This window comes from Arvicanthis niloticus, chromosome 6 (genome assembly GCF_011762505.2).
Source record: "Arvicanthis niloticus isolate mArvNil1 chromosome 6, mArvNil1.pat.X, whole genome shotgun sequence".
NCBI lineage: Eukaryota > Metazoa > Chordata > Mammalia > Rodentia > Muridae > Arvicanthis > Arvicanthis niloticus.
In genome coordinates, this window is record NC_047663.1 from 7,321,037 (window position 1) to 7,344,287 (window position 23,251).

A 23,251-nucleotide genomic window follows, 5' to 3' on the forward strand; every position below is an offset into this window, starting at 1 on the left:
TGGTGCTATCGGGAGTCAGCGGAACTTTTAGAGGGCGGGGCTTAGGGGTAGGAAGTGACGCCAAGGGGAGTATACCTTTGAAGGGGATATGGGAACCCTGGCCTCCTCTTTTAATGTTTCCTGGCTACAGGTAAGTGAGTGGCTTTTCTCTGCCACAGCAACTCACCATGATGTTCATGCTGGCCACAGGCTCAAGGCAACGGAGTCAGGAAGCCGTGGATTAAAACCACGAGCTTATAAATTATCATCCCAATATTTTGTCAGTGAAGTGGACAGCTGACAAACAAAGTAAAACTGTGCCCTTCTCAGGGCGTGGCACTTGCTATCCCTTTATTTGCATGGATGGGTACATGAGTTATGGAGGTCAGAGAACAACATGCAGGAATCAGTTTTTCTTTCCACCTTGTGGGGTTTGGACACTGAACTCAGACCTTCAGGCTTGCATAAGAAACACTTCACCAGCTAAACGATCTTGCTGACCCCAAGTGTGACTCCTCCTCTCTCCTCTCTCCTCTCTCCTCTCTCCTCTCTCCTCTCTCCTCTCTCCTCTCTCCTCTCTCCTCTCTCCTCTCTCCTCTCTCCTCTCTCCTCTCTCCTCTCTCCTCTCTCCTCTCTCCTCTCTCCTCTCTCCTCTCTCCTCTCCTCTCCTCTCTCCTCTCTCCTCTCTCCTCTCTCCTCTCTCCTCTCTCCTCTCTCCTCTCTCCTCTCTCCTCTCTCCTCTCTCCTCTCTCCTCTCTCCTCCTTCTTTTCTTCTTCTTTTCTTCTTCTTTTCTTCTTTTTTGGTTTTTCGAGACAGGGTTTCTCTGTGTAGCCCTGGATGTCCTGGAACTCACTCTGTAGACCAGGCTGGCCTCGAACTCAGAAATCTGCCTGCCTCTGCCTCCCACGTGCTGGGATTAAAGTCATGCGCCACCACTGCCCGGTTATTCTGCTTCTTGAGATTTTATTTTTATTTATGTATGTGTCTTTGACACTGCACTGCATATGTACTGTGACAAACACGGGTCCCCAGGGATGGGAATTACAGATGGTTGTGAGCTACCATGTGGTTGCTGGGAATTGAATCCTGGTCCTCTGGAAGAGCAGCCAGTGCTTTTAACCACTGAGCCATCTTTCTAGCTCCAAACTTGACTATTGAGTTGGCCATTTGGGCTGGTTAGTCTGGAGTGAGGCTGTTTCCACCCAGGATGTTTTGAGATTTATGGAGATGCAGTGGAAGCCCTGCAGCAGGGCATGGGTGTGCCACCTTAGTTATTGTGCATAAAGCAGGTTAACTTCTGGGTTTATTTTAAGCAGTCTGCCCCTAAACAGAGCGAATAGTCACACCCATGCTGCTGAGCAAGGCATTCATCTTTTTTTTTGGCGTTACATGCGGTCACAGATCCTTGTGAGCAATATTGTTATGAAGCTTCTGATGCAAACGAGGAACAAGGCCAGACGAGGTGGTACGCTCCTTTAGTCCCAGCACTGTGGGCGGGGCAGCCCAAACTCTGAGTTATAGGCCAACCTTGTCTCAAAAGAATAAAACAAGACAACACAACTCAAACCTGGAATAGGGGAAGACTAGCGCTTTGCTCAGTTTGGCTTAAGTGGAAGAACCCAACAGCATGGTTCGTCTCTGGACAATGGATTTAAGGCTGAAAATGGGGGCTCCTGGCTGCCTGGCTGGCTAAACTTTTGACATCGTAACACATCATTAACATCTGCAAAGTTCATGCCTGAGTGTAGAGAGGATGTTATAAGCATATCTGTCAACTAAGGAAAAAAGCCTATGGCCAATGAGCTGAGGCAGGAAATAGGAGAAGAGGTATCTGGCAGAGAAAGAGAGGGAATTCTGGGAAATAGTCAGGGGTGAGAAGATTCACCTGGGAACACAGAGGTCAGAACCGTGGGAGCTGAGCAGAGGTAACCAGCCATGTAGATGAACTTAGGATAGAATAAAAGGAGGGAGTAGCCCTGGAACACTGAGAAGATGTATGTAAGCCGGCACTCAGTAGCTGAACTCAGGATAGAATAAAGGTGAGATTCGCCCCAGGAACTCTAAGGAGATGGGCATAAGAGGGTGAGGAGAGGAAACCGGTCACATAGCTGAACCCAGGTTAGAATAAAAAGGATAATAAGTTAAGACAAGTCAGAGAACAAGCCGAGGCTTATGGCCTAGGCATTTATTAATAAATAATTACCCCCAGAGTCGTCATTCTGGAAGTGGGCTGGGAGGAAAAGTAGATTTATTTTTAACACTTGTGAACTATATAATCCCCAAACGACGCTCACACAAATCTTATAGTGATTTTAGTAATTTTATAGTTTTTCTAGGACTATGTTTTTTTCCTTTTCTTTTTAAAAAGATAATATGTTGCTGGGAGCTCTAGAGATGGCTTCATGGATAAGGGAAGGCACCTTTCTTCTAGACGTCTTAAGTTCGGTCCTCAGAACCCTCGTTAGACTGCTCTCAATCACCTGTAACTCCAGCTACAGGGTGTCTGACACCCTCTTCTGGTCCCCACAGACCCCATGCTCATATATACACATTCTCACACATATACTCGTGCACAAACACACAGAGTTGAAAATAGTCTGTTCTTTAAAAATATAGTAAATCAACAGTATTTGTTTTGTGCATGTTTGCATGGAGGGGCCACACACGTGTCATGGCATCAGTGTGAATGTCAGAATACAATTGTGTGGATTCACTTGTCTTTTCCCAACTCTACATGAGTTTCAGGGTTTGAACTCAAGTTGCCAGGTTTGGCAGCTAGTGTCTTTACCCATTGAGCCATCTTGCTAGCCTACACTCTGGTAACTTTGAATTGCCTTGGACAGGCTTTGAAAAAGGCATCTGTGAGAAAGACGTATTGCCTGTTGGGATGTTCCGATCCCAAATTCCAGCCATCTGAATCGATGACGTCTTTATTTTTAATTAAGTCCCTGAAGGTAGAGTTGACACACAAGTACTGGTTTAGCCAATTCCACAGCTGACAAAGCAGATTCCCTACTGTGGTCCTAACGGAAGCATCTAGATTCTTTGCAAGTTTTGTTGTGACAGCTGGAGTCAGTGTCTGTACCCGTTTGGTTTGTTCAAATGTCAGCTGGGATTTGGAGGATGCTAGGGAGGTAGGAGGGTGGGGGGAAGGAAGCCAGCAAGCATGCAGGAGAGGCTGGAAGGGGAATTCTTGTAAGCAGCACTGATTTGTATCTGGACACTGTCTCAGCCATATCCTGCTGCTCAAGGGCTTTGTAGGAATGTTTGGATGGACGGCCAGCACCTTTACTGCAAGACGACAAATTTGGGTGTGTGCTGCTGGTGTCTGAGTGAGGGGTGGTACTTGCCATCCCAATGTACGGGTTCCAGGAAAACACCTTGTGTTAGAATTGGCTCCAGGATGCTGCGGTGCTCGTGTCTGGCCAAGCGACTTATTTATAGCCTCATCCAGAGCTGCTGGGGTTTCCTTCCTTCAGCTTTTGAATTATTAATATTTAAAGATTCCAGTTGATGTAAATTGGGAGGGGACTGGAGAGGCGACTCAGTGGTTATTGACAGTTGCTGCTCTCGAAGAGGGCCTGGGTTCAGTTCCCAGCACCCACAGAAAAGCTCACAGTAGCCTGTAACCCCAGTTCCAATGGATTTGATGCCCTCCTTTGACCTGTGTAGGCTTCTGCATAAGTGTACATACATACACTCAGATACACACATACACGCAATATAAATAAATAAGTGTTTTTGAAAATTAGGAAGTGTCAGATTGTTTCCTTTGGGGACTTTGTGTGCTTCATGTTGACTTCTGAGGACAGATAAACTTTTCAGTCATTTGAGGGGGTTAAAAAATGTGTAGTTCAGATAAATGTTGAGTTGAAACAAGCCTAGTAGTGTGCACCCTTAATTGTGGCGGTCGGGAGGCTGAGGCAAGTGTGGTCTCTTATGAGTTCAAGGAAAACCTGGTCTACAAGTCCCATGCCAGCCAGGGCTGTAGAGAGAGAGCCTGTCCCAAACACACAGAAAGGTAAATGTTGAGTTGAAGAAGTGACTTTGGCTGGACACTTGGTTTTTGCTTTTTGTACTAGGGACTGAATGTGGGGCCTTGTTATGGTAGGCAAGCGCTCCATGAGGTTTTATCTCTAGTCCTTGGTCTGACACCTTGAAAAATAGTTTATTTTACACATTAGGCTTAGAAAGACCAGATAGCTCAAATCCATTGAGTTCATGGACCATGAAGGTTTTGGAATAGGAACGGTAGATGGAGTGGTCAGTCTTTCATTTTTCCAGTGTGTCCATTTTTGTCCAGTGAAATGGGAACTGGTTTTGGTCAATGTATCGAAAATTGTTTAAACCAGGGAGTCATAAAACATAAAATGGATACATGCTTTTTCAAATGTTTTATTCTGACTCCAAACATCCAGCTTGTAGTAATGTGCTGATGATGCATTTTTAAAGCTTTATTATCATTTATTTACGTGTATGCATGTGTGTGTCATGTATGTGCACATGTGTGCAGAGATCTGCAGAGACCAGAAGAGAGTGTCAGACGGCCTGGAGCTGCAGTGACAGGTGGTTGTGAAACACCATGTGGGTTCTGGGAACTGATCTTGGGTTCTTTTCAAGAGCAGCCAGTGCCTCTAACCACTGAGTCACCATGCCAGTCTCTCTCCTGATACTTTAAGTATAGAGTTAAGGCCTTTTCTTTCATTTCTTTTCACTCTGCTGAGAGGCAGGCCCCTGTTTTTCGTGTGTGAATTGTGTACAAATTGTGTTGTCTTGTATTCTAGCTTCCCTAACATGAAGCAACATTCTGGCTACTTATGAAGCAATGTGACCAAACTTCTTCACTCTTGCATTTTTGTCTCCTGTCACCAGACAGTCCCTCACCCCTTCTATGCGAGCTTGTCACAGTGACCAATACCTGAGCAGAGCAGCTTCAGGGAGGGAGGATTTAGAACAGATGACATCCTAGTGGCCAGGAAGCAGAGGAAACAGATGCTCAGGAAGAGGTTGCAGTTCGAGGTGAGGCCCTAAGGACCACGCCCAGTCACCGCTTCCTCCAGCCAGTCCACTGGTCTCCTCTTTGCCACCTCCCAACAATGCCCTTAGATTACAACTCCATCAAAGGATGAATCTGTTAATAAGTTCAGAGCCCCCAGGATCCAGTTGCTTCCCCAAAGCCTGTGAGCTGGCGACCAACCTATGGGGCACATTTCATCTTTAAACCCTAATGAATCCTTTATTTGGCAGTGTTATTTACTTCTCTAAAGTATATGTGCACAAGTATCTGCATGCATGTATGTGCACGACGAGAATGCCTGGTGTCCTAGGAGGAGAGAAGAAAGCATCACATCCTTGAGACTGGCGTTGCAGAGGGAGTTTCTGTGTGGGTGCTGGGAACTGAACGCAGGTCCTCTGGAAGAGCAGCCAGAGCTCTTAATCCCTAGCAAGCTCCCTAGCTCTTGATGGCTTTTTTTTTTTTTTTTTTTAAATCACAGACTTTATGTAGAGTTTTTTCAAATAATTTAGTTTCACTTTAGTGGAAATAACAGTCTCATTCACAGTATTAGTTTATTGGTTAATGTTGTTTCAAACATTAATTGTGTGTGTGTGTGTCTGTGTGTATGCGTTTATGTGTGTGTGTGCATGTGTGCGTGTGAGTGTGTATATGTGTGAGTGTGTGTATGTGTGTGTGAGTGTGCAGTGTGTGTATGTGTGTGTAGTGTGTGTAGTGTGTGTGTATATGTATGTGTGCAGTGTGTGTATGTGTGTGTAGTGTGTGTATGTGTGTGTAGTGTATGTATATGTGTGTGAGTAGTGTATGTGTGTGTAGTGTGTATTTGTGTGTGTAGTATGTGTGTATATGTGTGTATGTGTGTGTAAATCAGGGACAACAGATTTACACACACATACACACATGTGAGAGTCTGTTCTCTCCTTTCACCATGTGGGCTTTAAGCATCATTTGAACTCAAGTGCTCAGGACTCTGGCTAACCAGTACCTCTGTGGGGATAACAGAAACAAGTGCCTCCCAGAGAAGACCACACGGGCGAGCACGTAGCATGCCATGTGGATTCAGTGTTTCACCAAGAGACTGAAGGACACTCGTTCATCTAATAAGTTGCATAAGTTAAGAAAGTTTTTCCCCTTTCCCCTCTCTTTTTCTTGCTCCAGCCCTACTTCACTCTGAGCCCCACTCGCTCATATGAGGGCATCAGATCTCATTACAGATGGTTGTGAGCCACCATGTGGTTGCTGGGATTTGAACTCATGACCTCCAGAAGAGGAGTCAGTGTTCTTAACCACCGAGCCATCTCACAAGTCCAGAAAGTTGTTATTAATTTTTTTCTAAAAGAAAGACGCCAAGCCCACAATAAAGATATTTCCTAAGGAGGCTGTGCATACTGTATCCGGTGTGCAAACTGTATCCAGTGTGCAAACTGTATCCGGTATGCATACTGTATCCGGTGTGCAAACTGTATCTGGTGTGCATACTGTATCCGGTATGCATACTGTATCCTGTGTGCATACTGTATCTGGTGTGCAAACTGTATCCTGTGTGCATACTGTATCCGGTGTGCAAACTGTATCCTGTGGATATTGCTTAGTCCGCTAGTTGTTTGCCTTGTAAGTATGAGGGGCCTGAGTTTGACTCACAGAAGCCATTTACAAAACCCAGTGAGGTGTTGTGTACTTATCCTTCTGCAGGTCAGGCAGAGTCAGGCAGGCAGACCCCTGAGGCTTACTGGCCAGCCAGCCTTAGCCAACTCTGCTAGTTCCAGGCTAGTGGGAGACCTCAAAAGAAAAATGTAGACAGGCTGGGGAGATGGTCCAGTAGTCACATAGCCTGCCACACATACATATGTAATAACGAGGACTGGAGCTTGGATGCCCAGAAACTCACTTTAATACTAGGTGGGTGTGGCCACTAGTTTATAATTTCAGACTCAGAAGGCAGAGACGGAGGCTCCCCAGAGCAAGCTGGGTAATGGAAAAACCGTCTTGGTGAGCTATGGGTTAGGCTGAAAGATCCTGCCTTAGTGAACAAGGTGAAGAATGATTCCTGATGTCAGACTCGGGCTCCACCTGCACACTCAGTCACATCACATATGCGCACCCACACACATGCCAGAACATGTGCATGCCACACCGACATTAAGCATGGGAACAAGATGGATGATGCCTGGGGAACGGCATCCATGGTTATCCTCTGACTGACACACTTTCCCAGGAGACAAGAGTAGCACTTTGATGCCAACATCTTTTTTTGCTGTGTTTGCATATTTTTCCACATATGAGCTGCTACTCTTACAGATGGATGAGGGATAGGCAGCCATTGCTCTGGTCCCCACCATTCTCTAATGTGGCTTCTTTCTTCTGTGACCCAGCTTGTGTGTACCCCAACTCCCCATCTCCCCCAGAGCTTCAAACAGCAGATCATACATTTTGTCTGAATGCTGACTAAGGATGTCACTCATGTGGACCCCATGATCCATCGGTTGTGAAAAAGGCCCTTCAGTCCATCTCCTCTTGGCTCAGCGCACATCCCTTTCCTGTGACCTCATCCTCACGTGTCCCTCTCTGGTCCTGAGTGTTTGCCGCTCTTGCTTCATGGAATGGTGACTTGCTTATTTGTCTTGCCATGCTATGTCTAAGGATGGGCTTAGAGCTAAGGTAGGGAAAGGAGACTCCAGGAGGTCAGACATTTGGGAGAGACAAGGGGAGCCCTATGCAGCAGAAACTGCAGAGAGGGGCAAAGGCTTCTTCAGTTTGACAAATCTTAGAATCAAAAACTAGGCCTGTGGAAGGTTTGGAGTCTCTTTCTTTGCTCCTCCCTCATCACCCACCTATGAGCCCCAAACCCAGGCACCTTTAGTCCCATAGGGTGCTAGCTGTACATGTGTGTGTGTGTGTGTGCGTGTGTGTGTGTGTGTGTGTGTGTGTGTGTGTGCATGCACACTCTGTTTGTGTTCTTACGTATATGGATGTATGTGGAGGCCAGAGGTTACTCTCAGCTGCTGTTCCTTGGGCATATTACACATTATTTTGTTTTGTTTGTTTTTTTTTTTTTTAAAGATTTTATTTATTTTATGTATGTGAGAACTCCACTGCTGTCTTTAGACACACCAGAAGAGGGCATCGGATCCCATTACAGATGGTTGTGAGCCACCATGTGGTTGCTGGGAATTAAACTCAGGACCTCTAGAAAGCAGTCAGTGTTCTTAACCGCTGAGCCATCTCTCCAGCCCATCCATATTTTTATATATATATAATTTCAGAAAAGTCTTTCTCTGAACTAGATCTTGCCAATTAGGCTAGGCCGTCTGGCTGGTGAGCACCAGGGATCTGCTTGGCTCTGCTTTCTCGGTGTTGGGATTATAAACCACCACAGCAGGGATTTAACTCGGGCTTTCTGTCAGTTGCACAGTAAGACGCCTGTGTGCCTGCATCCTGCTGGAGAGTGGGACGTTACCAGCACCAATACTGACACGCGGTTCATTATTAACATGTGCTTGTTTAAGGTGACCTGAGGGTCCTGCACTGGCCATCCTTGCCTCGTGTAAATGAGCGAAGTCACCAGAGGACTCTGCATTAGGTGACTTATGCAATGAACTGGCTGGTCTCAGCAGCACTTCTTATTTCCATAGCGTTTGTTGGCAGAGAGTCAGCGGCCAGCTCTGTTTGAGCTTTATTAAAGGAACTGCTCATTGGTTGACTGCCTGGCAAGCAGTCCTGCCTTCTCAACACCTTGCTGGTGTTCCCAGGAAAAATGCTGCCTTCTTTTTAGGAAGCTGAGGATCTGCTCAGAGGGAGGGAGGGAGGGAGGGAGGGAGGGAGGGAGGGAGGGAGGATGTGTGTATGTGTGTATGCATATGTATGTGTGTATGTGTATATGTATGTATGTGTGTATGTGTATGTGTGTGTATGTGTGTGCATGTCACCTTGTTTGGCTTTCTGTACAGGTGCTAGGGATCTGAACTCAGGTCCTCATCTTTGCATGGCGAGCACTGTACCATCTCTCCAATCCCCTGTGCTGAGAGTTTCTGAGAAAAAGGAGCAATAGAACACAGCCCAGGTGTGAGCCAGTGCCCACTGCCTTTCTGCTTGCTGGTCATTGAAAGAAGCCGTAAAGTACAAACGGTTTACTCATTCTGAGAGTCCACACAGCCTTCCCTTACTAATAATAAGCCACAAAAGCAGAAGAAGGAAGCTCCCAGAGCCCAGGTGTCCTTTCGTAGAACTGTTCCACCGTCCAGATGGTGGCAAGCGAAAGCAGAGGCAGGGTGAAGGTAGAGAGTGTTTAATCGTTAGCCATAATACGTGTGAGTCGACGAGAGGGGAGACAAAGTGGAGGAGATGCCACCAGCCACAGAGGTGGTGTCTATGAAATCTGGTGTCTGGCTTGATTTCCTGTTAAGATATGGTTAAGAAGTTCCCCTTGATTCTTGGGCAATGTGTTCCAAGACATGCCATAGATGCACTTACGTAATGATGGGTAGTAAGAACCCCATATATACCCATATTTTTACTCATACATATGTACATACATATATATGCAGGGAGAATTTTGATTTCTTAAAAAATGTAGAAATATTATGGGAATATATTTTCATTTTAATCCCAGGGTTGGGACATGGAGCTGCTTTACAGCAGGTGGCTGTGATTTGCCTTGTGCTCTAGCAGGGGTGTGATTTTTGCCAGGAGCAGATAGTTCCTTTGATTGTGTTTGGAATTCTGGGGATTTTCCAGAGGATATAGAGGATGCTAGGACCCTGAGGGAGTGGGCTGTTGGCAGGTTGTTGGTGGGTGGCTGTTGGTTGCTATAGTTGTGTTCACAGAGGAAGAAATTGGATATCCTGACAGCAAAGATCAAACTTGCCCCAAGGAACTCAACACCACTAATCAGCAGGAAGTAGTCTGACAATGTTGTTGCCCCCTTTCCCCTCTGTCCTTCTTTATTTCCTACCTAGTGTTAGGGAGTTGAAAGGTGGAGGAAGAGGGGTGAAAGGCAAAAGAACCCATAAAGCAGCCAAAGTCCAGCTACACACACACACACACACACACACATACACACACACACACACATATACACACATACATAATACACACACATACACACATATACACACACATACACACACATACACACACAGATACACACATACACACACATACACACACAGATACACACATACACACATATACACACATACACATACACACACATACACATATACACACATACACACATACACACACATATACACACATACACACATACATACACACATACACACATATACACACATACACACATACATACATATACACATACACATATACACATAGACACACATATACACACACATACACACACACAACACACACACCAACATTTTAATGTATAAATTAGACACAGTAAGAGGCTAATAGCAATAACAAACAAAAAGAACAATTATAACGACATACCATAATAAATTCTATGAATGAAGATACTCTCAAAATATCTCATTTACTCATTGTATGATAGTAGGATTTCTTAGAGCCCCCTCTTCTTTAGAATATTGTATTTTATTTTTAATTGTATGTATTCAGTGTGTGTCTGTGGATGGGTATGTGTATTTGAAAAGGGCCAAAAAAGGGTGTTACACCCTCTGGAGCTGGGATTATAGGTAGTAGTTACCCTCCTGACAAGGGTGCTGAAAACCAAACAGGGTTCTCTGGGAGACCCAGATGTGCTCTTAACAGCTGAGTCTTTTCTCCAACCCCGTATATTTATTTTTGGAGGGACACGCTCTCACTATTTAGCCCTGGCTGACCCGGAACTTTCTATGCAGAGACCAGGTTGTCCCCAAACATTCAGTAGTGATTCTCCTGCCTCTGCTTCTTGAGTGCTGGGGTTGCAGACCTGCATTGCCACACCAACCCTAAAATACTTAGAGTCAACAGTACCGCGGGCGACTCATTTTTTCATTTTCGGTTTCCAAATGGCATAAACTGTATTTATGGGAACAGCCCCTTCTATTTTAACAGCTGTCTCAGTTCTCTAATAGCAAGTAATGAAAGTGCATTACCATGCTTGAATCAGAGAGAGAGAGGCCTCTGACTTCTTCCTCAATCTGGTCATAGCCACTTATACCGCAGGTGACCTGTGACCCTAGTCTATAGCTAGCCTGTCCTCGGCCTAAGCACCGTTATTGACACAGCTATACCTAGGGGAGGAGAGCTGTCCACTCCTGTGCCATGTGACCCAAAGCAGGGGATGACCACTCCCCATAACTCAAGGCACAGAGTGGTGTGAGGTCAACAGAGGGGAAGAAACTCTCAGGAGCAGCCCAGACTCGGCATGCAGGGTTGGGGGTGGGGGGAGAGGTAGAGGAGGAGGGGGAGGGGCAGGGAGCAGGGGGCCAGGGGGCAGAGGGGCAGAGGGGCAGAGGCAGACCCATCAGGGTTTTTATAAAATGTGGCTGCAGGAAAAGCTGCAGCATTTGCTTGATCATGTAGGAATGGTCTATGGGTTCTTGCGTAAGGATTACCAAGGTGGGGCTGGAGAGATGGCTCAGTGGTTAAGAGCACTGACTGCTTTTCTTCCAGAGGTCCTGAGTTCAATTCACAGCAACCACGTGGTGGCTCACAACCATCTGTAACAGGATCTGATGCCCTCTTCTGGTGTGTCTGAAGACAGCTACAGTGTACTCATATACATAAAATAATTAATATTTTTAAAAAAGAGAATTACCAAGTCTTTCAAGATGGCCACTGCCGAACATTAAAATGAGCCCAGGCCCAGTAAAGAAGGAGCAGGTCCCCGTGTGCTTGCACAGGCCACACACCCGTGAAGCTAGTCTTGTTTAGCAGACCGTCAGCCTTCCTTCCCCTGTTTTGTGTGGCAATAGGCTGTTCAGGCCCTCTGCCCTCTTTGGTCCCAGAGAGAAGGTCCCGTCACTGCTGCCTGCACCGCTACACTTCCTGAGTGGTAACCCTCTGCCTCAAGCCAACCTCTCGCTTGGCAGCTGGATCATCTGTTTCCATCAGGGAAACTTCTATCTCAAGCCAGAGGGTGAGGTCTGCCTTCACAGCCCCACCGAGCAGCTCCATTTATCAGACCAGGGCATTCCTAAGACGGGTCATTAACGACCCAAGCCCTGTTATTCAGTCATAAGTGCTACCACATGTGGGACACCAACAGTCCAGGCCGGGCTGAATCATGGAGTTCGTTTCCTTCTCAGCTCATTACAGATGTAAAAACATTGCGACTCAGCCTCACCCTCAAAGCAGAGGCATCTGCTGCTTTGAAATGGCTCGCCCTCGGCTGCTAGAACCTCTCAAAATCCCCCCATTCCTATTCCCTCTTCTCCCCGCCCCCTCCTGTCTTTGACTTACTATGTAGCCCTGGTTGGCCTCGAGCTCACTATGTAGACCAGTCTGGCAGGGACTCACAGAGATCTGCCTGCCTCTGCCTCCCAAATGCTGGTCTTGAAAGCCTGTGCCACCACGCGGTCACCCCTCCCATTCTTGATCATTAGGCTGGGGTGAAACGTGAGGGAAGGGCCATAGTTCAAGCTTAAGCCATGCTATCTATTGGCCACAGTGATTGGTTCAGTGCCGGTCAAGCGACTGTCTCCGCCTCCACAATGATTGGCTCAGGGGTGAGCATGTGACCACTGCAGCCTCCAATGAGCCTCAGGTCTAGTTGATGTGAAGTTGAGATTTAGGAGGTTTTGAAGATCCCACCGGTGAAGCAAGGCAATACAGAGCAAAGCATGAAGAGGGGAGGGGGAGAGAGGGGAGACAAATGTGAGGGAAAGGAATGGGTGGGGGAAGGGAGAGAAAGGAGCGGGAGGAAGAAGAGGTAAAGGAGGGGAGGCATAGAGGGAGGCGGACAGAAGGGAGGGGAAAAAGGGAGAGGGGTTAAAGAGAGGGTGAGAGAGGGGAAGGGAAAGAGGACAGAAGGAGGGAAAAGGAGGGGGAGGGGGAGGGGAGGGACGGAGGGAGGGGAGACACACACACATGCACATGTACTCACGCACGCACGCACACACACATGCATGCACGCAAACACATGCGCATAACACTAGGCTGATGGATTTCTTTCCTTGATTAAGCCAGTTCAGCTGGGTTCCTCACTAACTCACAGAAGGGTCATGACTACAGGAATTCCTCCTTTATAGCCTGTGCTTGCTGTTTCACACGGTTGTGAGATGATAGTGGGGACGTGTTCTGCTAACAGTGGTAGGGGCTATGACCAAGGACAGACGGTCAGCTAAGGACTAAAGCAGGACAAAAGCCTAAGTTTAATGTCTTCTTAAATGTAGTTCTTTTTGCCAGCAAGCTGTCTTTTGCTCTAGGGAACAGAGTGGGGCGTGGTGATGGATGATGGGCCTCAGGCCAGTGGTGGACAGATGTGGTGGAGGTAGGCGGTGTGGGGTGGGAGATGGGGTATGGGAGGGAGGTGGTTAGAGCAGGTGATCTGAAAGAGAGGACACGCATAGGGCAGGCAGTGCTGGAGAGTCACGGTGGATAAGGTGAGCTGCTCAGGTATTCCATCTTCCGGTTTCTTTTGAGTTTGTGGTGCTGGACCATGGCGTTTGAAAGAGACCTGCTTCAGGGCCTGAGGATGAGATTGTGGAGTTCTCATGGTCTCAGCCTCCATTGTTCACAGCTTCTCTGTGAGCCGTGCTGTTATCGCGAAGAGCCAGAACGCTGGCATCTTTTCATTTGTCTGGAACTTTTCAACTCAGGTATCTGGGGATGTACGCTGAGGTGCCAGCTTCTTTTTTAGTATGCTAAACTCTGACTAGCTTGGGTCACAGGTCTTTGCTCCAGGAATAACTTGGACGATGGCTGAGAACTTTTTCCTTTTTTAGATATGAGCCTAAAGGGGTCCTTGATCTGGGGGACGCAAAGTCATTCTGACCTTCATGGGTAAGACTGATCCTGGATCTAGGGCGTTTCCACTGTGTGTGTGTGTGTGTGTGTGTGTGTGTGTGTGTGTGCATGTTCATCACAGTGCACATGTGGGTGTTAGAGGACAGATTTTAGGAATCAGTTCTCTCTCCATAATGCAGGTCCTGGGCGAGAACTCAGATCATCATACTTGGTGGCAAACACCTTCACCCACTGAGCCATCTTGCCAGCCCAGACAGTCAGACGGACGGATGGACAGCAGACTCTGAGAGGAAGCATCCCTCCCGCTCCCCTACCTCTGACAACCAGGTCATATCCAGGACATTCTCCAGCTCTCAGGCAAGTGGCTCCTCAGAGGATGATGGGAAATGGAGACGTGGAAAGACTGGACTGCTGGTCCATGCACACAGACAGCTGATGGAGACAGAGGTCAGGTGGGGAGGAGTAAAGGGATCACAGGGGCTGTAGATTGAGGCCAACCTCACAGAGAGGAGTGAGTGACTACACCTCATCAGTCTGAATCCTGTAAGCCCCCTCTCCCTTAGCAGGTGGTCTCTTGATTATAGTATTGCTTGACATTTAGAGCAGTACAGGATCGTGAGAGTCTGGGTAAAACCTGCCCAGAGAGATGGAGCAGAGCTGATTCTATGGGGGCCATGGAGATGGCTCAGTAGGCAGAAAGCTTGCCTAAACCTGAGTTCAAATCCCCAGGACTCAAGTAAATCGGAGCACAGTAGCACACGTCTGTAATCTCAGTGACAAGCAGGTGACCTTGACAAAGCCCCTGTCCCTTCCCAACTCTGTCCCTCCACACCACACTCTTGCTTGTATTTAAGCTTAGACATCTTAATGTCTGTAACATGAGACCAAGTAGTGTGACTGTTCACTTCCTGAGGTATAAATGCTTGGGGCGTCCCCACTCTGTAGAAGGGCCTGCCATGTAAGCGGCTGACATAATTACTAGAGTTTCCAATACCAGCTGTGGCCTTCGGCATATAACTGTGGTTTTTCCCACCTGGTTTCCATTTTCACAGCTATAATACAGAATTAATGATGACAGCTCCCCACAAGGGGTGCGGTAGGAGAATGTCATAGTGTATATTTAAAGAAAGAAGTTGTGAACTGTAAACTGCTTTACATGAACCATGTGTTTTCAAAATCAACATTTATTAATAATTATGAGTTCTGCTGGGTCCTTCTAGACTGTGGTGAAGACATGATTCCAATACTTCACGGTTCAAAACTGAGCAAGCTATTAGAGGGGACCCGAGAGAAAAGGAAGAACACACGGATGGAGGTCTGTGGCTGTGCCTCAAGAGACAGGGGACTCGGGGGGCCTTGCTTCACTGGTAATCAAATTGTAGCTCAGCTTCATTCCCTTGCAGAGGCTTTTTGATTTCTTAGGGTGAATGTAGGGATCCCCAGGAGAGGCAGGGCCCACTAGTCCCTATGATTCCCCTGGGGCTTCTCTGACCCAATAGATCTGCCTGTTAAAAACCCAGAATTGCTAGGACGTGGCATGGGGGCCAAGATTTAAACACAGAGGGGAGGAGAAAGAGGAAGCCAAGGTTTGCTTCTAAAAGGCCTGGGTGTGTGGCAGCCACACACATGTCACTTTAGCTCTTGAGAAGCTGAGGCAGGAGGATAATGAAAACCACCTAGAGCTACCTTGGGAGACCCTGTCTCTGAAACAACCACAAAAAATCCTCAGTCCCAAACCAAAAACCAGAAAATGCAGAGAAAATGCTTATTATTAATAGCCTGTAATTTATGAGGGAGGTGTGTGTGTACATTTATGTGTATTTGTGTATGTGCGTTTGTGCATGCTTGTAGGTGTGGATTTGTGTGCACATGGTATATGTGTATGTGTGTGCATGGTGATTTCCACTCTGAGAACCCGGTGGGTCTCCAATTTTATCCACAAAAGACCCTGGGGACTCCAAATTAAAGGGAAGCTACTCAGGAGAGACACATTTGTGTGTGTGTGTGTGTGTGTGTATGTGTGTGTGTGTGTATACCTGGTTATCTGGCTTCAGACACCTGAAAGCAAACCAGTGATATTTGGTGAAGCCCAGATTGTTAAACAACGCCCTTCTGATCCTACGTAAATCCATCTACTGATAAGTGGACATTCACGTAAGGAGGAGGGTGTGGGCTTTGGCTTCAGGGAAGTAGGGACTGTTGACTGGGAGAGTCCGTCTCAGCACCTGGCTGGTTTGAAATGTACTGTGTGGAGTCTCCAGGCACAGTCTGAGGTCTGGGGCAGGTGCTGATTACTGGGGTCACTTAGAGGAAAAGACTCCAGATCTGTTGTTTGCGACTGGTTTGCAGCTCTCTCACTTGGGCTAGAAGATCTCTTCTGGTTGGTAGATGGGAAGAGACACCCCTCCCCCCCGCCTCCATGCTGGTCTTTGCTAGGAAACAGTGTCTCTCAGCACCTCATAACTCAACAAGGGAGCTGCGACACAGTCACCTTGTATCCCTGGGGACTTTGTGTCTCTTTCTTGAGACGAGTGAGGAAGGAAACAAACAGTGCTTTGGGATACATTTAGTGCCGCTGTAAGTATCTTGCTCAACACTTGCCCAGCCTGGCATTCACCTCTGTTTACATGCAATTCAGTGGAATGTAGCATGACTGTGATTTTCCAAGTGCTTCTCATTCTCTCTAGAGTAGCTTCCCTTTGATTTGGAGTCCCCGGGGGTCTTTTGTGGAAAAAGTCAGAGACCCACTGTGTTCTTGGAGTAGAAATCACCATGCATACACAGATGCAAACACCTATACCATGTGCACACAAATCCATACCTACAGACATGCACAAAACCACAAGTATACGTACATATTCACAGCCTTCCCCCCCCCCCAACCAGCTCGCAGGAGAACACAGCACCCTAAGGTGGTGAAACTCCGACATTTACTCACAGGATACCCTGGAGATGATGGGAATTAAAGGAGATGGGTTCTCCAGGGATGTAAGTTGGGGGCACTGGGAAAGCCACTAGAGCTGGATCAGGTCACCATCATTTCCTGTTTAAATTATCCCAAGGAACAAGCCAGTGCCTCTCCCCAAGCCAGCTGCCCGCTCTGGGAACTGGGCATGGCCAGCTCCCCAGCCCAGGGGAGACCCAGATGGCTCCAGATTGCCGGTGATGTAACCTGCACTTTATTTATCCAGAGCCTCCAGAGCGCCTGTGAGAGGGAACCAAGCAAGTGGAAATATCATGCAGCCAGCAGCTAGCTTTCCTTCACTTTCTGGCTTGTTCTTGAGCTGAGGTTAAAAGTCTGGCAAGAACTGGAGCTGTTCCCTCCAGTTAAAAGTGATATCTGTGCGTGCATTTTCCTGTGGATTTGGATCCTTTGGCCATAACATCTTGTTCCATTTACATTGTTTTAATGGACAAAGATGCTTTTGAGGGATTAAGGATTTGTAGGGGAAAACAGAATACGGGGTACAGTCTTTCACTGGTTTGTCTTTGCCTAGTAACTTGGAGTGGGGGTGGGTCCCCGCATGAACAATCCTGCTTTATGCAGTCATCCCAGGGACTTGTGGGTGACAGCTCAGTGGAGGGGGAAAGCTGGCTGGCATTTGGGATTCTGTCTGTTTTAGATGGTGACTTGTTTGAGCCAGAGTCTCAATATGTAGTCCAGGCTGGCCTTGGATTAAAGATTTCTCTGTCCCAGCCTTCCAAGTACTAGGCTCACAGATGTGCAACCATGACACCCAACTTTAGATGTTAACTTTACTCAGAGGCAAAGTGAAAGAAGACATTTTAAACTTGTGTCGGAAGTGGTCATTCTTCCTGGGCTATCACAATCCAGCCCCTGAGTCTTTATTAAGGCATTTGAGACAATATATATAATCTTAAAGCAAATTGTGTGTGAATGTAATTAGTAATGAGTATGTGTATGTGTTATGGATGAGTATGTGTGTGTGTTAGTGATGAATGTGTGTGTTAGTGATGAGTGTGTGTGAGTGATGTGTGTGTGTGGGTGATGGGTATGTGTGTTAGTGATGAGTGTGTGTGAGTGTGTTACTGAGGAGTGTGTTAGTGATGAATGTGTGTTACTGAGGAGTGTGTAAGTGATGAGTGTGTGTGAGTATGTGTTAGTGGTGAGTGTGTGTGTTAGTGACGATTGTGTGTGTGTTACTGAGGAGTGTGTTAGTGATGAGTGTGTGTGAGTGATATGTGTGTGGGTGATGAGTATATGTGTTACTGAGTGTGTTAGTGATGAGTATGTGTTACTGAGGAGTATGTTAGTGATGAGTGTGTGTTAGGGATGAGTATGTGTTAGTGATGAGTGTGTGAGTGTGTTAGTGATGAGTGTGTGGGTGATGAGTATGTGTGTTACTGAGGAGTGTGTTAGTGATGAGTGTGTGAGTATGTGTTAGTGGTGAGTGTGTGAGTGTGTTAGTGATGTGTGTGTGTTAGTGATGAGTATGTGTGAGTGATGTGTGTGTGGGTGATGACTATGTGTGTTAGTGATGAGTGTGTGTGAGTGTGTTACTGAGGAGTGTGTTAGTGATGAGTGTGTGTTAGGGATGAGTATGTGTTAGTGATGAGTGTGTGAGTGTGTTAGTGATGAGTGTATGTGTGTGTTAGTGATGAGTGTGTGTGTGTGATGAGTGTGTGTCTGTGATGAGTATGTGTTAGTAATGAGTGTGTGAGAGTGTGTTAATGATGAGTGTGTGTGTGAGTGATGAGTGTGTTACTGATGAGTGTGTTAGGGATGAGTATGTTAGTGATGAGTGTGTGGGTATGTGATGTATTACTGATGAGTGTGTTAGTGATGAGTGTGTGTGAGTGTATGTTACTGATGAGTGTGTTAGTGATGAGTGTGTGTGTATGTTACTGATGAGTGTGTTAGTGATGAATGTGTGTGTATGTTACTGATGAGTGTGTTAGTGATGAGTGTGTGTATGTTACTGATGAGTGTGTTAGTGATGAATGTGTTAGTGATGAGTGTGTATAATACTGATGAGTATGTTAGTGATGAGTGTGTGTGTGTTACTGATGAGTGTGTTAGTGATGAGTGTGTGTGTATGTTACTGATGAGTGTGTGAGTGATGAGTGTGTGTATGTTACTGATGAGTGTGTTAGTGATCAGTGTGTGTATAATACTGATGAGTGTGTTAGTGATGAGTGTGTGCTTGTGTGCTTGCCAGGGTCTGATGCTGAGAGTCTTCCTCTATCATACTTTGTTGTGAGGCTGGAGCTCATTGATCTGATTAGCTGCTGTGGCCAGTAAATCCCCAGGATCCCCCAGCACTGAGACGAAAGGCACACACTGCAGTGTCTGGGTTGTATGCAGATACTGGGATCGAACTCAGGCCCTCACGCCTGCATGGCATGTACTCTGTAGTGCCCCAAGTGACTGGCGTGTGGGTTACTATGGGATGTAGTCATCACAAAGCGAGAGCAATGGCAGATGGAAGTGCCAGAGAGGACAGGGTGTGGCCAAGGGCCCCTCCCCTCTGTGCCCCCCACTAGAAGAGGTACCACAGCAGACTCAGACCCTCTGCCCTTCTTTCTCTGCTAATATCATTCAACAAAGAGAGAGCCTGGGTCAAGTGAATGAACAACTATGTCTTTCTGCCCTTTTTGTTTTTCTGAGATGCAGGGAGGAGGCTCACTTCAGCCTAGTAATTAATTGCTTGACCCTCTTGGGACAAGCTTAGCTTGAGTAAGCAGGAAGTCCCCGTGTCCTGCCTTGTCTGGGCCCAAAGCTCCACCCTTTCTGTGCCTAGAACTCAAGGTCAGGCCGGGAACTTCGAGGCTCCAAGACAGGAGCTGCTTCAGAGCCCCTCCGCGCCGGCATTATTGTCCTGCACGGCTCCAGACAGCGATCTGGTTGCAAGACAGGACGGAGAGTTCTCTGAGAAAAGTGTGACACGGTTGGTTGTCCATATGCTTTAAATTATTTAGTCGCATCAAATATTCAGATTTGCGAGAACAATAGAAACTCTATTTAAAAACTCTAAGCGTTTGACTGATGAACTGATTATCTCCCGAAGTTCACAGCACCAGGCTCACACTCGTGTTTTTTAAAGAGGGACTTGTGCTCCTCTGGTCCTGGATCCTGCTGTCAGGACTGACTGAAGCTCAAGTGAAAACCTCAGACCCAGAAGTAAGCCTTTTCTGTCCTGGGGTTCATGCCTCACCCCCCAGAGGAGAGACATTTCCACTGGGAAGTTAGGACTGGATGCTGACATCGAAGATGTACTTTCTCTTTGGGTGGTTCATGTGAGCTGTCCCCATGGGAGTGTGTGTGCGTGTGTCTGCTTCTGAGTCTCAGGGTGTGAAACTGCTGCTTTTTCACCAAGCATCATTTTAGGTGGAAACTGAATATGATACCCACTGAAGTTACTTTGAAGCCCAAGATGTGGGCTTTACCAACAACTGCCATTTATTGAATCTGTTCGATATTGTCAAGATTACACCCATACTTAGCATTATGGTCTCTGACCTCCATACAGAAAACACAGTAAGCAGGGGACTGGAGAGATGGCTCAGCGGTTAAGAGCACTGACTGTTCTTCTAGAGGTCCTGAGTTCAACTCCCAGCAACCACATGGTGGCTCACAACCATTTGTAATGGGATCCAGTGCTCTCTTCTGGTGTGTCTGAAGAGAGAGACAGTGTACTCACATAAAAACAAAACAAAACACCACAGTAAGCCAGATAATATTTCATAGCTTAGGAAAACAAGCCTGTGTGGGTGGCTTGTAGAGATAAAGGACAGAGAATTATGATCCACACATATAAAGTTACAATAAAACCCCATTGCTTGTGTTCTAACTAGAAATGATAAAAAGTAACTAAGAAAAGAAAGATAAGTAAGATTTACTAATGTTGCTAAAAGTCAAGTTAGGGGCAGAGGGAGCTTGAGCCAGGGGTCTCTTCCCAGCATGCCATGCAGTTTCTCGTCTGCTAAGCTTCTAGACCAGCCTACATCTCTCTTATAAAACACTGGGGTTTGTCTGCCTCTGCAGGCTCATCTCTGGGATGAGAAGAAGGAGGGCTCTGGGGGAGGGCTTTCTGGAGATGAAGACAGAGGTCTCTGGAAAGGAGATAGCAGGGGGCTTTCTGGAGAGCTGGCCAGGTTTGTCTGGGAGCTGGTGTACAGGTGTGTTGACTTCTTAGTAATCCATCAAGAAGTCTGCTTGAGATTTGGCATCGTTGCTGTTTTTTCTGTAAAAAGTCTATTTATTTATTTATTTATTTATTTATTTTTAAAAATTGAGCAGTGAAGAGCACTGGCTGCTCTTCCAGAGGTTTGATTCCCAGCACCCACACGGTGGATTACAACCACCTGTAACCCCGTTTCCAGGGATCCTATGTCGTTTTATCATCTCCATGTGCACCAGGCATGCACACTGTGTACATACATACAAAAATTATACATATATAATTAAAATAAATAAATCTTTATATCAAAATTAAGACCAAACCAACTAACCAAACTAACAATCTCCTCTCTCCAAAGTGGGTGTGGTGCTGCTTGCCTAGAATTCAAGCACATGGGTTCAAGGTCAGACTCTGATACATAGTGAGGTTAAGGTTAGCCTGGGCTACCAGAGACCCTGTCTTGAAAAACAAAACAGGACCTAGAATGATGATGCACACCCTTAATCGCAGAATCCCAAAGGCAGAGACAAGCTGAGCTCTGCGGAGGCCAGCCTTGTCTCTATAATGAGCTCCAGGCCAGCTAGAGCTGAATAGTGAGATGTAGTCTCAACAAATACAAATAAAACAAGGTTAGAGAGATGGCTCAGTGGGTAGCATGCTTGCCACACTAATGTGAAGACCCAAGTTTTGATCCTGGGCACCCACATCAAGAGCCAGGCATTGGGGGGCAGGGGGGGGAGTTCCATGGCTGTAATCCCAGAACTAGGAGGTGGAGACAGGAGGATCCCAGGACTGATCAGCCAGTCTATCCAACTGCTGAGTTCCTGAGTCAGTGGGAGATACCAAATAATGATGATGATGATGATAATAATAATAATAATAATAATAATAATAATAATACTGCTTTTTAGATGGTCTGGATCTGTGTTGAGCCAGCACTTTCCCACTGGATTTATTTTAAATCCAGCCTCTCAAGGGGAATTTAACTCACATGCTTCTGACTGGCTTGTACACCACTCATCAAAGAGAACTGTTTAATGTTGTCTCTGCCTACAAGAACTTTCCAGCTCCTATTTGGCTGGCATTGGCATCTGACGTAGCTGAAGCTCCACTTTCAGTCCCTTCCTCTAGTCACTGCTACATGGTGGCTTCACCTTATGAGCAGGTGGCACCAGAAGAAGGCACTTGGCACCACCTGATGGTCTCCATATGTGTCTGCCCAGGTACTCAGCATAGGTGAACACCATATACACATACATCCACTAATGAAACCTGCCTCTCATGTCGCCATGCTAATGAATCAACAGGAATTTCTTGAACTATAGTATACTGCAAAATTAAAAATAACCCCACTGGGTTGATGCCCTATAGGTAATAATAATAATAATAATAATAATAATAATAATAATAATAATAATAATATAGTCATGTGAAATGGTAAAAATATTCCAATGAAGGTTGTCAGCACTGTACAGTAAGCAATTTCCTTACACACACACACACACACACACACACACACACACGGACATGCATACATCACTACATTGACTACCATGGAGAATTCAGGCTGAGCTTCTGACCAGATGCTTACAATCATATGGAAAAGATTAAGTGTTCACTATAGTAAGTGGACAATTGTTTTTGGGCAGAATAAGACCTGTTAGAATAAGGTCACCCTTTTTTCTGGTGGTCAATGAGCCCAAAGGAAGCCAGGGTTTCCATTTGTAGGTGAGAGAATCAGGAAAGACCACATCCGATCAATAACTTGAAAACCCTGACTTCCCAATCTTAAAGCTTTCAAAAAATGAATATTTATATCTTTATATTATGCTTTAAAGTTAGAAAAACCCTGGGGCTGGAGCAACTGCTCAGTGGTAAAGAGGTCTTCCAGAGGACCCAGGTCCTATTCCCAGCACCCACATGGTGGTTTGCAACAGTCTGTTAACTCCAGTGTCATGGGATCTGATGCCCCCTTCTGGTCTCTGCCAGTACTGCATGCAAACACTATGTGGACTTGCATATAGACAGAACACCCATACACATAAAACAAAAATAAATACAGTTTTTTAAATATTAGAGAGACCCATATATTTATTATATTTAGTCACTAAGCTGGTTTGTCACTGATCTGTTGTTATGGTCCGCTGTTTCCAGATGCTTTCCAGTGGGCTACATTCACAGCCTCCAAGAACACAGACCTTATTCTTGTGTACATCAAACAGATGGTTCTAAAACCCTCAG

At 46.3% G+C, this 23,251-nt stretch overlaps 1 protein-coding gene across 2 annotated transcripts in view; it reads right to left on the reverse strand.

Annotated features, from left to right (window-relative positions):
- Rab37 (RAB37, member RAS oncogene family) overlaps positions 1–23,251 on the reverse strand; it is a 67,421-nt gene that overhangs the window by 42,484 nt on the left and 1,686 nt on the right. The window lies entirely within an intron of this gene.